This window comes from Pristis pectinata, chromosome 9 (assembly GCF_009764475.1).
Source record: "Pristis pectinata isolate sPriPec2 chromosome 9, sPriPec2.1.pri, whole genome shotgun sequence".
NCBI classification, from domain to species: domain Eukaryota; kingdom Metazoa; phylum Chordata; class Chondrichthyes; order Rhinopristiformes; family Pristidae; genus Pristis; species Pristis pectinata.
Genome location: NC_067413.1, coordinates 14,150,223 through 14,165,786, shown reverse-complemented (window position 1 = coordinate 14,165,786; position 15,564 = coordinate 14,150,223). Strand labels below are relative to the sequence as shown.

The following is a 15,564-nucleotide window of genomic DNA, read 5'->3' as shown; positions in this document are numbered from 1 at the left end:
CTAGCATTGGGGAAGAAGCTGTTCTTACGTCTGGATATCCGAGCTTTCAATCTCCTGTATCCTCCCAGAAGGTGGAAGAGAGAAGAGGAAGTGGCCAGGGTTGCAGGCATCCTTGACAATAATATTAGTCTTCCTGAAGCATTATAATGAACAAACTAGGCTGGAAATTTGAAATCATTATCGAAAAATGGTTAAGGAGCATTACCAACACCATAAGTAGCCAAAGTAAAACCAAACTTGAATCATCAAACTGTGCACTGAGAAAGTAAACCTGCCCCTGCTTCTGAATGCTGATGGCCCCACTGTGCATATCCAGCGCCCTCAGGTGAGAAGAGAACAGGAAGCTAGGGCAGAAGTCAGTTTTCTGCCTGAGGCACTGCAGTGTGTTCAGAAGACGAGACGTACTTAATCAGTGATTGAAGTTGGCTGCAATGTTACAAGAGGTTAAGAACTTATAATTCTACCAGGAGTCCATCATGTGTTCCAAATTCCAATTGCAGGAAATGGATCAGCGTTGATTTAGACAGTCAGCCCCACCATGTCCTGAAAAAAGCCCAGTCTACATTGTTAAGGCAGTAGCTCCAAAATTGTGAATGACACTGCCCTCATCCCCTCCAGCCTCCCCCACTTCAATCTCCAGTTTCCCCACTACCTCCACAGTCTGATCATCACAAGGCTCTGCGTAACGATCAGCTCCTCCAAAGATCCAGCCTCTGTGCTCACCTGCAAGCCCTCCTTTTAATTGTTGGATAATGTTCCCCTGGCTCCAAGGTTGTAGCCTCTTCGCATCAAATTCATGGTTCCACCAAGTTCCTAGGATGATAAATGGCCCAGTGTTTACGTGATTCCTCAGTTCAAGAATGCCTTTGGTTGTATGGCCTGTGAGTACTTTGCAACCTTTATTACACTGACAAATGTGAATGTTCAATCACTTGAACATAAAATGACTGATTTTGTTTCATACAAAAGTCTTGCCCTAATCACAAGGCAACTAGCTCCTTACGTCCTGTACACTTCTATGAAGACTTCCATAACTGGTATAATTGGGCAAGTTGTTACAACAGTGGTGGCTGTTTCATTTCCAGATGAATGAATGTGGGAAAAGTGTTCATTGAACCTCAGTGAAGTGAATCCCTTTTATCTCAGAACTGCAAAAATTAATATCTGGTAAGAGACAAGATCTCCTATTCGCAAGAGAGAAATTTGAAAAGGTCAACTTGGCTGTTAAGAGCTCTAAAATAGATCTGCCTGGGCATCACAATTGATTCTCTGTACTCCTTATTTTAAGGATTATTGTTTCCCTTCTGGACTGATATCATTGAGGCTCTTTTGTGCTGCTTTCAATTGGATTGTCAGTTAATTCTGTGCTCTTTTCAGTTCTCAGCTTTCTTACATTTTGCTGTGATTTTTTATTCCCAGTCTTTGTGAGCTGCAGAGCAAGCACGTCCATAGATATAAAGGGCAACTCTCATAAATGGCTGAGTAGCTCCATTTTTAAGGATGCTGGAGGAACTCAGTGGGTCAGGCAGCATCTATGGAGAGAAATGGGTAGTCGATGTTTCAGATGAAGGGTCTCAACCCGAAATGTCGACTGTCCATTTCCCTCCATTGATGCTGCCTGACCCGCTCAGTTCCTCCAGCAGTTTCTGTGCTGCTCCAGATTCCAGTATCTGCGGTCTCTTGTAAAACTCTTGAAAAACTGAATTGGTAAATATCTTTCATTTAATTGCACGATATTTTGCTGTACCTTCTGTTTGCAACCGTAGTGCCACATTTGTGCCGATGAGTTTTGGATTTCATATCCATACCATCACCAGGACCAGCTATTTCAACCTCTGTAACATCACCTGACTCCACTGATGCATTCGCCTGGCACTGAAACCCTCATCCACGCCTTTGCTAGCCCCGAACTTGTCTCTCCCTTATTCTATTTTCTGTAAATGCAAGATAATTCAAGATATTCTGTCCATGTCTTAACCCACACCAATATTTTCTTCACCTATTACCCCTTTGCTTGGTGACCTTCCATTGCCTTCTGCTTAGCCAAGCCCTCACTTTTGATATTCTAACATAGAACAGAAAACATAGAAGCAAAGGAATGGAAGAAGCAAAGGATGCATAGCAAGGGTCCATGATGTCTGTGACGAGCAGGATGCCAAATTAAACTAAGTTTCTTGATCCCTGTACCTCCATTCCCTGCAAATTCATACATCTGTCTAAAAGCCTCTTAAATGCCACCATCGTGTCTGCTTCCACCGGCACACCTGCCAGCCATTCCAGGCACCTGTCACGCTTTGTGCAAAAATTCTTGCCCTGCACATCTCCTATAAACTTTCCCCCTCTCACTTTAAATGCATGTCCTCTAACATTTATTCTATTTGAAAAAGATTCTCATTGTCTACCCGATCAATGCCTCTCATAATTTTATGAACTTCTATCAGGTCTCCCCTCAGCCTCCAAAGCTCCAGAGTCTGTCCAACTTCTCCTTATAGCTCATACCCTCCAATCCAGGGAGCATCCTAATCCCTGTTTTCAAATCTCTCTGTGGTCTCATCCTTCCTCTGTAATCTCTCCCAGACCTACACCTGATGGTCCTCTAATGCTGACTGTCTGCTTATCCCTGAATATCATCATCACTCCATCTATTGCACTCCTCTCAAGAGCCTTTTGGAAAATTCAACCTCCCTTCCCTCCCCCGTCCTCTACAACCATCCCCCCCCACACACACATGCACACCCACACACACACACACACACACAAATACACAGGCACACACACACAAGACACACACAACACACAATCTGTTCTACCAATTTTTCTTTCTTAATACACCCATGAAGCACCTTGGGTTGTTTTGCCATGTTAAAGATGCTCTAGCAATCAAAGCTGTTGTTGCTGTTCATGGCACAAAAGTTGACTATTTTTAGGAAATCACCACATTGAAGGAACCATGAGAAAGAATCGGAAATTTCCTCACTGCAGCACCAGCTTCGTCTATTCCTGATGAGAACTCAGCGAAAGTTATTGTTTTTTTTTCAACGTTGGAGTCTGGTCATGTCCGACTGAGGCTCACAGGAAACTGCACCATGGGACCTGTTGGGAAAGCATTTTGCCATTAAGTGACAAATTATTTCCTGAACTACAATGCAATTGGCTTTCCTTGCATTACCAAAAGAATAGTCGATGTGAAAGGCAGGGCAGATTGCAACAATTAGATGATCATCCATAGCTCCCTAAAAGTGGCTGCAGAAGTCGATAGGGTGGTAATGAAGGTGTATGGCATGCTTGCCTTTATTAGTCCAGGCATTGAGTTGAAGAGTCAGGAGCATTGTATTCAATTATGGTTGCCCCATTATAGGCAGGATGCTGAAGAGGTTTACCAGGATGCTGCCTAGATTAGAGGAAATGTGCTATAAGGAGAGGTTGGGCAAACTAAGATTGTTTTTTTATGGAGCGACAGAAGCTGAGAGGAGACCTGATAAATTTATGAGAGGCATTGATAAAGAGTAGGCAGCTGGTATCTTTATCTGAGGGTCGAAATGTCCAATACTAGGGGCATGCATTTAAGGTGAGTGAGGGAAAGTTCAAAGAAGAAATGCGGGGCAAGCTTGTTGCACAGAGAGTGGTGGATGCCTGGAATACACAGCCAGGGATGGTTGTGGAGGCAGATATGATAGAGATGTTTAAGAGGCTCTTAGATGGGCACATGAATATGCAGAGAATGTAGGGATATGGACCGTGTGCAGGCAGAAGGGATTAGTCTAGTTATGCATTATTAGCTTAACTAGTTTGGCACAACGTCATGGGCTGAAAGGCCTGTTCCTGTGCTGTACTGTTCTATGTTCTATGAGCAAAGTGATACAGTGGTGCTTCAAGTGGAGGTGATGCCCCACAGCTCCAGTGACCCAGGTTCGATCCTGATCTCAGATGCTATCTCTGTAGAGTTTGTATATTCTTCCTCTGCCTGCTTGGGTTTCTTGTGGATGCTCCTGTTTCTTCCCACGTTCTAAAGGTCAACTGGCTACTGTAAATCTTCCCTTGTGTAGGGGCATTGGGAGAATCTGGGGTGTTTGTGGCATACCTGATTAAAAACAGGTTCTGGGAAATAAGAAGGTGAATGAAATCTGAGAGCCAGCATAAACTCAATGGGCCAATGACGTCCTATATCATTAGGAAATAAAGACACATGAGAGTGTCCATAGGTATTTTGGAATAGATGATTCAGTAATGTTAATTTCCTCATCTTCCAGCAAAGACCTTGTGTAGAGTGTGTAATAACATTATTAATAGTTCTTTGAGAATGGGTGATGCATTTTGTAATGTAATCTTTCCTGTTCTGCTAATACTTTGATTCCTTTTGTGGAATTTTGACAATCCTGTTGTGTTCACAAAGCTTCTGTAATGTTGCTGGTGAAACATATTCAAGTTCCAGAAAACGTGGAAATGTTGGAGAGGTGCAGTGTTTGTCTGACGACCATTGCATTATTGCATTAATGAAAGCAAAGCACTTTGTTCATTTTTGCTGTTATGCAATATTTTACTGGACTTCTAGTGTTCCGAAGGGAGAAATTCCTAATACTTAGCTTGGTGGCAATGCAATAGAGATACATTCGGTTAATTCCAGAGATATTGAGGTAGTCTTCTGAGATGAGAGTGAGTAAGATGGCTCTACAGGTGATTGCTCTGTAGGGTTAGGTGATTTTGTGTGGATGTACCAGACTGATAGGAATTGACAGAGTGAGTGGGGATTCCTCTGGGTGGAAAGTCTAGAACAAGGAAGCATGGTACCAGGATAAGGGATCAACCGCCTTGAAATTTTTTTATGCAGGGGGCTGTGTATCTTCAGAGTTCTCAGTCCCAGAGTGCTGAAGATGTTCAGCTGTTAAGTAAACCAAAAGCTGAGCTTAACAGATTTTTGGGCATCAGGGGAATCAGGAGCTCTGGGTACTGAGCTGGATAAGACACAGGATCAGCCATGATCTCATTTAATGACGGAGCAGGCTCGAAGGAGCAAATGAGCTATTCTGATTTCTAATGTACTTAAGCTTAGCTTTTAACAACCTGCAAATCTTAGAAGAAAGAAAAGATTGACTGAGGCTAAGAATTCCTGGTTTTGATCTCCAGAAAAGAGTAAAAGGAAGAGAGAGCACAAGGAGTCCTGATGTTGACACAGCAGGAATCCAGGAAGAAGACAAAAAATAACATAATGGCAGAACCTTTACTCCTGACTAAAGCAATTGTAAAAATTAGGATTAGGAATCTTGTTGCAAAGATGAGCCCTGTTGTTCCATCTGTTGTAATATAGGGGATACCATTGGCCAAAAGTAACCTAAATATGTGAATAACATGCCCACTAATAGGACACTTCCAGAAAGAATGATAGCAACATCTTTATATTTCTATGGCCTTTTATTAACTAAATACACATAAGCTGAACATTTCTCATGAAGCTGTATGTTTTTATCATGCCAGACAGTGACTGGCACTCAGATATTCCTACACTCCCACTCTGCTCGCTTTGTGTTTCAAATGAGTCCTCAAATTTTCCAATCAAGTATTGGTCTTGCCTCGGTTAATATTTCTCCCAGTGTTGTGGATTTGAATCCCGCACCAGAGACCAGACATACAATTTTAGGCTGATGCTCCAGTGCAGTAGAGACGAGAAGAACACCCATGGTGTGATTATCACTGGATTTGTCAACATTTAATGCTCATTCCTAATCGCTTCTGAACTGAAGATGTAGATTAGAGTCAACCATGTTGGTAGGTCTGGAGTCACTTAGGCCAGGCCAAGTCAGGATGGAAAATTTCCTTCGTTGAAAGATACTGGTAAACAAGATGGGATTTTCCAATAATCCCAGAATCCAGTAATTGCATGGTTACTATTACTGAAACTAGCTTTAGTTAAAGATTCCAGATTATTTTAATTATCGGATATGTTGGAATTCAAACTCATGTCTCTGGATCTCTGATCCAGACCTCTGACTGCTGGACCTGTAAGTTAACCATTATGTTACTGTGCCCCACACCTAGGTCCTGCCTGTTCTCCACAGGAGAAGAGCAGGAGAGTCACAAAGCATAGAACCAGGCCCCTTGGCCCACCATCAAGCACCCACTTACCTCCACTAAACCCATTTTATTGTCCCCACATTCCGTTCAGCTCCCCAAACATTTTATCACTTACCAATGCACTGGAGGCAATTTACAGTGGCTAATTAACCTACGCTCAGCATGGCTTTGTGCATGGTAGATCGTGTTTAACAAATCTTGTAGAGTTTTTTGAGGAGATTACCAAGAAAGTAGATGAAGGAAAGGCTGTGGATGTTGTATACATGGACCTTAGTAAGGCCTTTAACAAGGTCCCACATGGGAGGTTAGTTCAGAAGGTTCAGACACTAGGTATCCATGGAAAAGTTGTAAACTGGATTCGAAATTGGCTGTGTGGGAGAAGACAGAGAGTGGTAGTGGATGATTGTTTCTCAGACTGGAGGCCTGTGACTAGTGGTGTGCCTCAGGGATCTGTGCTGGGTCCATTGTTGTTTGTTGTCTATATCAGTGATCTAGATGATAACATGGTAAATTGGATCAGCAAGTTTGCTGATGACACTGAGATTGGAAGCGTAGTGGTCAGCGAGGAAGGCTTTCAAAGCTTGCAGAGGGATCTGAACCAACTGGAAAAATGGTCCAGAAAATGGCAGATGGAATTTAATGCAGACAAGTGTGAGGTGTTGCATTTTGGAAGGACAAATCAAGGGAGGACATACACAGTAAATGGTAGGGCACTGAGGAGTGCGGAGGAACAAAGGGATCTGGGAGTTCAGATACATAATTCCCTGAAAGTGGCGTCACAGGTAGACAGGGTTGTAAAAAAGGCTTTTGGCATCCTGGCATTTATAAATCAAAGTATTGAGTATAGGAGTTGGGATGTTATGGTGAAGTTGTATAAGACATTGGTGAGGCCAAATTTGGAGTATTGTGTGCAGTTCTGGTCACCTAACTATAGGAAGGATGTCAGTAAGATTGAAAGAGTGCAGAGGAGATTTACTAGAATGTTGCCGGGTCTTAAGGAGTTGAGTTACAGGGAAAGATTGAACAGGTTAGGACTTTATTCCTTGGACCGGAGAAGAATGAGGGGAGATTTGATAGAGGTTTACAAAATGATGAGGGGTATAGACAGAGTTAATGCGAGTAGGCTCTTTCCACCAAGATTAGGAGAGATAAGTACGAGAGGACGTGGCTTTAGGGTGAAAGGGGAAAGGTTTAGGGGGAACATTAGGGGGAACTTCTTCACTCAAAGAGTGGTGGGAGTGTGGAACGGGCTGCCATCTGATGTAGTAAATGTGGGCTCAATCTTAAGTTTTAAGAATAAATTGGATAGATACATGGATGGGAGAGGTCTGGAGGGTTATGGACTGGGTGCAGGTAAATGGGACTAGCGGAATAATGTTTCGGCACAGACTAGAAGGGCTGAATGGCCTGTTTTCTGTGCTGTAGTGTTCTATGGTTCTACTAATCTGCACATCTTTGGAATGTGGGAGAAAACCAGAGCATCTGGAAGAAACCCACATGGTTGCAGGGAGAACATACAAACTCCATGCAGACAGCACCAGAGGTCAGGATTGAACCTGGGTCACTGAGGTAGCAACACAACTAGCTGTGCCACTATGCCACTCCTGATCCGGGGAGTTATCCCTGGTGTTCCTGTAAATATTTAATCTTCAGTCTATGTCACAATACCAGAGCTTGCTGTATACAAATTGAACTCTGCATTACAGTGACAATAAACGACAAAATATTTCATTAACTGTTAAATACTCTGGGATGACCTGAGGCTGTGAGAGGTGCTACATGAATGCAGACATTGCTTCTGTTAAGAACTAATACAGTAAAACTCTGATAATCTGTGATCCATCCATTTGGAAATCCCGATGGTTCAGCATCTGGCTCACTGGATGTTGTTTCCTGTGCTCCCTTCAAACTCATCAGTGTCTCATTTTCTTTGGTCCCTTCAAACTCACTGGGGTCCCATCTCCCGTACTCCCTTCCACTTACCAGGGCCCCGTTTCCCATGCTTCCTTTAAACTCACTATGATCCCATTTTCCACTCTCCCTTTAAACCCACTGGGGTCCCATTTCCCTTGGCCCCTTTAGCCTCACCGGGCCTCTGTTTCACATGCTCCCTTTAAACTTACCGGGTTCACCAGAAAACTTACTATAGTACTGTGTAACATCTTAAAATGAAAGTGAATTAAACATGTGTTGAAATAACATCTAATAGTCCAGGAATTCTGCCAGTCCATCACTACCAAAGTCCCAAGCGTGCTGGCTTATTAGAGTTTTACTGTGGTTCTACAGATTTAAGTTCCACCACATTTAAAAAAAAGATTAAGGAAGAGTTCAGGAGCCTTAATACGGCTTTACATAGATTTGGAGGAAGCATAATGCAAATCTGATTAAGCAATGCTAAACTTGTGATTCACAAGTCAATGAGAGTGAAGGATGGGCAGCACGGGAGCATAGCGGTTAGCATGGTGAGATAACAGTGCCAGCAATCGAGGTTCAATTCCCGTCGCTGCCTGTAGGGAGTTTTTACATTCTCCCCGTGGGTTTCCTCCGGGTGCTCCGGTCTCCTCCCACATTTCAAAGACGTACGCGTTAGTAGGTTAACATGGGTTTAAATGGGTGGCATGGACTCATTGGGCCGGAAGAGCCTGTTACTGTGCTGCATAAATAAAGTTTTTTTCAAAGATAATGCAGACACAAGAGACTGCAGATGCTGGAATCTGGAGCAACAAACAATCTGCTGGAGGGACTCAACAGGTCGAGCGGCATCTGTGGGGGGAAAGGAATTGTCGACATTTCGTGTCGGAACCCTGCACCAGGATTGAGAGTGGAGAGGGGAGGTGGCCAGTTTAAAGGGGAGAGGGGGAGGGGGGGAGACAGGGGCAAGTGGGTGATTGGTGGAGCGAGGAAGTGTGAAGGATGGCGGGCATATGCAGCCAGGTAGGGGAGGGGCAGGTGGATGACAGGTGGAGGCAGACAAGTAAAAGGCAAATGGAGCCAGGTTGGAGGGGGGGAGGGCACGGAGATAAGGATGGAGACAGCTAGGAGGGTGATAAGCAGGAACACAAAGGCAACCAGCATTGGAATCTGACAAGTGAGCTGATAATGAGAACCATCAGGGGAGAGGTAGAGGGGTAGATGGAACCAGAGGCAGATGGGGGGAAGGGTGGATCCAGTGGGTAAAGTCTGGAGATGCATTAATATATGTAAGGAATTCTTGTGTGCAAGGTATTCTTGCATATAAGGATGCAAGGATATGTGCAAGGAATATGCAAGGAATTCTTGGTGGTGCATAACTTCAAGAAAGTTGGGCGTTGTAAACCAACCCACTTGCTAACCCTGAAAATAATTGAACATGTCCTTCGCAACTCAATCCATTTCCAGTGAAGAGTCTTCTGCAAGCCCAAATTTGAACGGTAACATTTATGTTGGATAGATTAGACCAGTTTTGAATGGTACAGGCTATAAATCTTCACAAAAATAGCCAGCGAAGCAGAGTTTTTATTCATGGCCAAATGATATTTAAAAAGATCTTGAGCACACTGGAGATATGGAGAGAAAAGGTTAATTTGACAATTAAATCTGAATTGCTGAGCATTCAATGCAAGGTGTCATGCGAACCTGCTTTCAATGGAATGGAATTAAAATCTGTAAGGATGAAGTATTAGGATTCCGAGTATCGGGGTACAAGCTTCGGTTATCATGGTTTAAACAGTAAATCCCCAAACATTTATAGTGCTTTATAAATGGAGAATAGTTGAAAGCCTTTGTTCAGATTCAATATCCTCTTTCTCCTATTTCTTGGTGCAAAAGAAAATGAGGGAAATTGGCTGGGATTAGGTTTGCATTGTGAAGGTGAAGAGGATTAATGAATACAAATGCACTTTCCTGCTTGAAGTCCCAAACCCCTCAAAATATTTGTCTTAACCATAATAACAGCAGTCAGTAACCCTCTCATGAACAGCTGTTCTCCTGATCATTTTACTGGATAGCTGTAGCTGTTGCTTTGTGTCATCCTGGTTTGCTGTCTGTAAGTTTGCAGATGTAACACCACAAAATGCCCATCAAAATAATTCAATGTGTGTGGAGCCATTAATTACTCTGGTGTAGTGGCTGGTAATAGACTGGGTCCAACCAATAATTCAACACAAAAAAAAAGTAGTAGTTGAAAATAAAAAAAAAGCAGATGCTGGAAAGCTAGCATAACAAAAAGCACTGGAAATACTCAGCAGGTCAGGCAGCATCTGTTGAGAGAGAAGCAAAGTAAATATTTCAGACTGATCACCTTTCATCACGTTCTCATTCCATAGATGCTGCTTGATCTGCTGAGTATCTTCAGCATTTTTGTTTCTTATCTGCATTTATACAGTGCCCTTCATGTCACCCTCAGGATATTCCAATGCGATTTATAGCCAAGTAAGTAATTTTGAAGCATGCTCACTGGTTGAATGTAGAAAATGCAACAGCCATTTTGCATACAACAAGCTCTTGCAAACAACAAAATGATAATTACCAGATATGATCTCGGGATATTGATAAATGTTGGCCAGTACAACGGAGAGAACTCCCCAGTCCTCCTTCGGAATAGTGCCATGGGATTCCTTGCATCCACCTGAGAGAGCAGACAGAGCCATGATTTACTGGAAGATGGCACCTTCAACAGTGCAGCATGTCCCCAGTACTGCACCAGAGTGCCAGATGGCTTTCTGCATCCAAGTCACTAGAGTAGGACTTCGAACCCACAACCTTCTGACTCAGATGCAAAAACACCATCTACTGAGCCACATCTGACATTGGGACAACGTGAGTTCAACTCCCACTTTGGAACTGTAAGATTTTGAATTCAATTGTAAAAACATCCATAAATGAAAATCTGTTACCAGTTAAAGTGACCATGAATGTATTGAATAGTTGTAGAAACCCAAACTATCCTTGCCCGATCTAACCTACTCAGCAGTCCAGTTCCAATCAGTCTGGCTGGCTCTTAACTGTTCTTTGAAATTACCTGGCTGGTTGTGCAGTTGTATTAAATGAAGGCAAGTAGGACTGGGTAATTAACACTGATAGTACCATCTACTTCTGCAAAAGGGAAGGATTAGCCCAAAAGCATTTTGAGGTATTTCTAAGAAATGCAATATGCTGTACTCGAATGTGAGTTGTACTCTCTTTTACTTTATAAAAATGTATGAATAGTATAACGCATGTACAGTTATCAGTTACAATTCCCTTGCCAGTTAAGTCATTTTTTCTATATGACCATTGTACCATTTTGCTTTGTCTATCTACTATCTACTTGTTGCACATGATGATATTTTTGTGCAGCGACTTTGTTTGCTCTGTATCTATCTGTCGCTTATTCTGGACGTAGATGTATCTTTCCATCTGCCTTTTCACTGTTCTCCTCTCAGAAACTTTGAAGGCTGTAAAAATTACATTGGTTAAATCATAGATGGTCTTTCAACAAACACGTAATAATAATGTTTCCACAATTTTCTGTCAAATATTCAGTAACAAAAAAATTACATGTCATTGAGTACATAGCAGTTCTTCACTTCTTGTCAGCAGCACCATGGGGTATTTTTGATAGGTACATTTATTTGTTTTATGGTCGTGCTGGAGTGATTTATTACACAACTCATAGAAAATAGCAGAAGCGGGAGGTATTATGACTCCATTCTCCTTCCACTGATGTGTTCCAGCTGTTCTTACCAAATAGAAAATATTACCAGTAGTAAATTATATCCACTTGCATCCTTGCTGAGCTAGAAATGGCCCTGCTTTCTTCCTGCTACCATATATAACTGGCAGTTAATCTTGCATTATTTTCATTTGTGATATACAAAATCTGTGGACAATGTAAGATTATTTGCCCCATTGACAACTGTGTCCTTTGTAAATTGGAGTCATTGAGTAATACAACACAGAAGTGGACCCTTTGGCCCAATTGGTCCATGCTGACCAAGATTCCCATCTAAGTTTGTCACATTTGCCCGCATTTGGCCCATATCCCTTTAAACCTTTCCCATCCATGTACTTGTCCAATTACCTTTTAAATGTTATTAATGTATCTGCCTCAACCACTTCACTGGCAGCTCATTCCATATACTGACCATCCTCTGGGTGAAAAAGTTGCCCCTCAGGTTCCTATTAAATCTTTCCCCTCTCACCTTAGACCTATGTCCTTTCATTCTTGATTCCCCAACCCTGAGAAAAAAAGACTGTGCGCATTGACCCTGTCCATGCCCCTCATGATCTTATGAACCCCTCTAAGATCTTTTAGTCTTTTTCTTATTTGGAAGGCCATAGATTACTGCACAGTTAAGGTAACATGCAGGGTACCTTGAGGAAGTGGTTTAGTAAAGCATGGGATTGATAAATAAAGGCAAAAGCAGGGAGGTTATATTGAATCAGAGCAAAGCACTGATTAGGACACAACTTGTGTGTTACACCCAGTTTGACCATTCCACTTTAGGGGAAGTTGTGAATATCCCAGAGAGGGTCAGAAATGTCCCATTTACTGGATTGGTCCAGGGGTGAGGGATTTCAGATGGGATGAAGCTGGGGTTGTTCTCCTTGGAACAAAAAGCGGAAAGTTGATTGGATAGAAGCGTGGAAGATCATGAATAAATGGAGGAGTGCTGTTCCCATTACCATCTGGTTCAATCAACAGGGGGCACATGTTTTGGCAAAAGGACGCAAGGAGGATGAAAGAGAAAACCTTGTATATGGGAAAGTTAGAATTCATTGGCTTTAAGTATAGTGAAACATTGTCAGTCAGAGCTCCTGAAGGAAACTTGACAGAAACCAGTGGGAATCTAGTTTCCAGGGCTGTGGAAGAGCATGAGAATGGGACAAATGAACTCATTGTACTTAGAGCCATCACAAACTCAATGGACTGAATGGCCTCCTTCAATGCTGTAATAATGATTCTACAATTTAGAAAGTAAGTAAAACTGAGTGTTAGAAAAGACCATTTAGCTTATTGATGAGCCTTGACGTTAATATACTGATTATTCCATTATACATTGAATAACTCCAATGCTTTGATATTTTTGCCTTGCTTCATATATTTCAAACATCATTCGGAGAAAGAAGTTTTGCTTGCTAACCATTCCACATTCCACTGTGTCTGGTCCATATGTGACCTCAATTATCTGCAATGTGATTAATTCATAGAGCCCACAGAGCAACTGGAGATGGTTGTTAAATGCTACCATATCAGTATTACCTCAAGAAAACAAATTACAAAATTATTATCTTCAATGGACTGAATTGTGCCAGTGGTTCTGAACTGGCTTTTCGCACCTCAGGAAATTTCAGATGTCTGCACACACAGAAGTCCAAGGTGCCCTGGAGATGAGATCCTGGGTCATTTGACTGCCTGCTTAACTGCTGAACCCACTAGGATAGAGAGGATCCAGATCCAGCACATCCAGTCCTCGGCCTTTAGCAGGGAGGGCTGGAGTATAATACCATTCATCTGAATAAGGTTCCAACCCTGTAGAGAAGAGCAAGCATAGGGAAGTGTTTTGTTCTTTATTTTCTTATTTTAATTATTTGTTGCTGTTTTATTCTCCCTTGTTACATCAGTTAAATCCACATTGATAGTTTTTAAATGTACTTATACTCATGAGGCCCACTCAGAGTGTGTTTTGCCTTTAGGTCTGAGAGTTAGCTTGTTTATCACTCCACATATGAATAAAGAACGTGGAGGCTGGGTCCAGGACAATTTGGTCCATTGACTTTCAGTGGATCATATCATGTTTTCCACTTTGAAGAGATTTCCTCAACTATTTATCCTTTGCACTATTTTTGCTCACTTAGTCTATCCTCTTTGGGGCTCAATAGTTTCTGTCTTGTTTCTAATACAATGAAGGCTAGTGTATATTAGCCAGTATGGAGTTGGAAAGAGTAAACTGTCCTTTTTCAGAAAAGAATGAATGAAGAATAAATAATTTGGAATTAGATATTTTTCTTCAGTTTGAAATCTGTCATTAATGTGAACAATTGAACAAGAGAATTGACTCAATATTGCCTTGTTTCCCGTAAAGTGGCAATTTAATATGTTAACTTGTCTGTAGGCTCTCCATTTGCTCCTATTTGAATTCTGAGTTGTTTGTTTGATGGGAGTTGACAATTGTTCTCCTTTTTGTAGAAGGCTGGTAAGTGTGCTAGTTTCACAGTTACTGAGACCAGATGTCCTGGCACCTAAAATAAAAACAGTAAAGGATAGAAACACTCAGCAGGTCAGGCAGCATCTGTGGAAAGAAAAACAGTTAATGCTTCAAGTTCAGATCCTAACCAACTATAAAAATCCATAATAATGTACATGTAATATATACACCTCTGTGATTCCTTTCTACAGCAGACTGCTGGCATCAATCCTTCTTAAATACAACTGTCCAAATAGGACTAGTGTCTGCACCACAATTGCAACTGTTGTGACTGCCAGAAGTGTGCTTGCTTTTTGCAGTTAATACATTTTTCTGTAGCTTCGTATGTGAGCTGAATTGGATCCATTGTTTGCCTTGTGAGTATTCTAAATTCGAGTTGCTATTTGGCAAGTTGCAGCAAGAATTTCAGTGGCATGTCAAATGAAGTCAGGTTGGTTTTAAAAGTGGCCTTTATGAGTGAACTTAAAAAGAGAATTTTCTCTTTTTAAATTTACTCATAAAGACCACTTTTAAAAACATTTTCTGAAGCTGAGAAAACGAGAAAATCATTTCTCAGTCTCAGAAAATGTTTTAAGCATAAGTGTAGCCCTATTCTAATAACTCTGATCGATAAAATTCAACAATGCTTTGTAAAGAAAAGGCAACCAAGGATGTCACAGCCAGCCAAAGTATTTTTAAAGTATTACACAGTTTTGATATAATAAACACGATGTTGCTGGAGGAACTCAGCAGGCCAGGCAGCATCCGTGGAGAAAAGCAGGCAGTCAACATTTTGGGTCAGGACCCTTCTTCAGGACTGAAGATAGGAAAAGAGGAGCCCAAAATATAGGAGGGAAAAGCAGAGCAGTGATAGGTGGACAAAAAAGGGGATGCAGAGTGGGCACAAGGTGGTGATAGATGCTCTCGATCTCTCAGACACTTCCTCCTACCTATCCCTGAACTATGACCCCACCAAGGATCACCAGCACATTATCTCCCACACCATCACTGACCTCATCACCTCAGAAGATCTTCCCCCCTCACAGCTACCAACGCATCTATATATCACCACCTTGTGCTCACCCCGCCTCCCTCTTTTGTCCACCTATCACTGCTCTGCTTTTCCATCCTATATACTGGGCTTCCCCTTTTCCTATCTTCAGTCCTGAAGAAGGGTCCTGACCCGAAATGTTGACTGCCTGCTTTTCTCCACGGATGCTGCCTGGCCTGCTGTGTTCCTCCAGCATCATCGTGTTTTTCAGCTAGATTCCAACATCTGCAGTCCTCTATTTCTTTAATTTAATTAAATGTGGGTACCACTTTGAAGCAAGCTTGCTCCCATGTGCAT

General features: G+C 42.0%; 1 protein-coding gene across 7 annotated transcripts in view; it reads left to right on the top strand.

Annotated features, from left to right (window-relative positions):
- The window catches only part of LOC127574151 (receptor-type tyrosine-protein phosphatase mu-like), a 746,263-nt gene that overhangs the window by 605,094 nt on the left and 125,605 nt on the right, over positions 1–15,564 (top strand). The window lies entirely within an intron of this gene.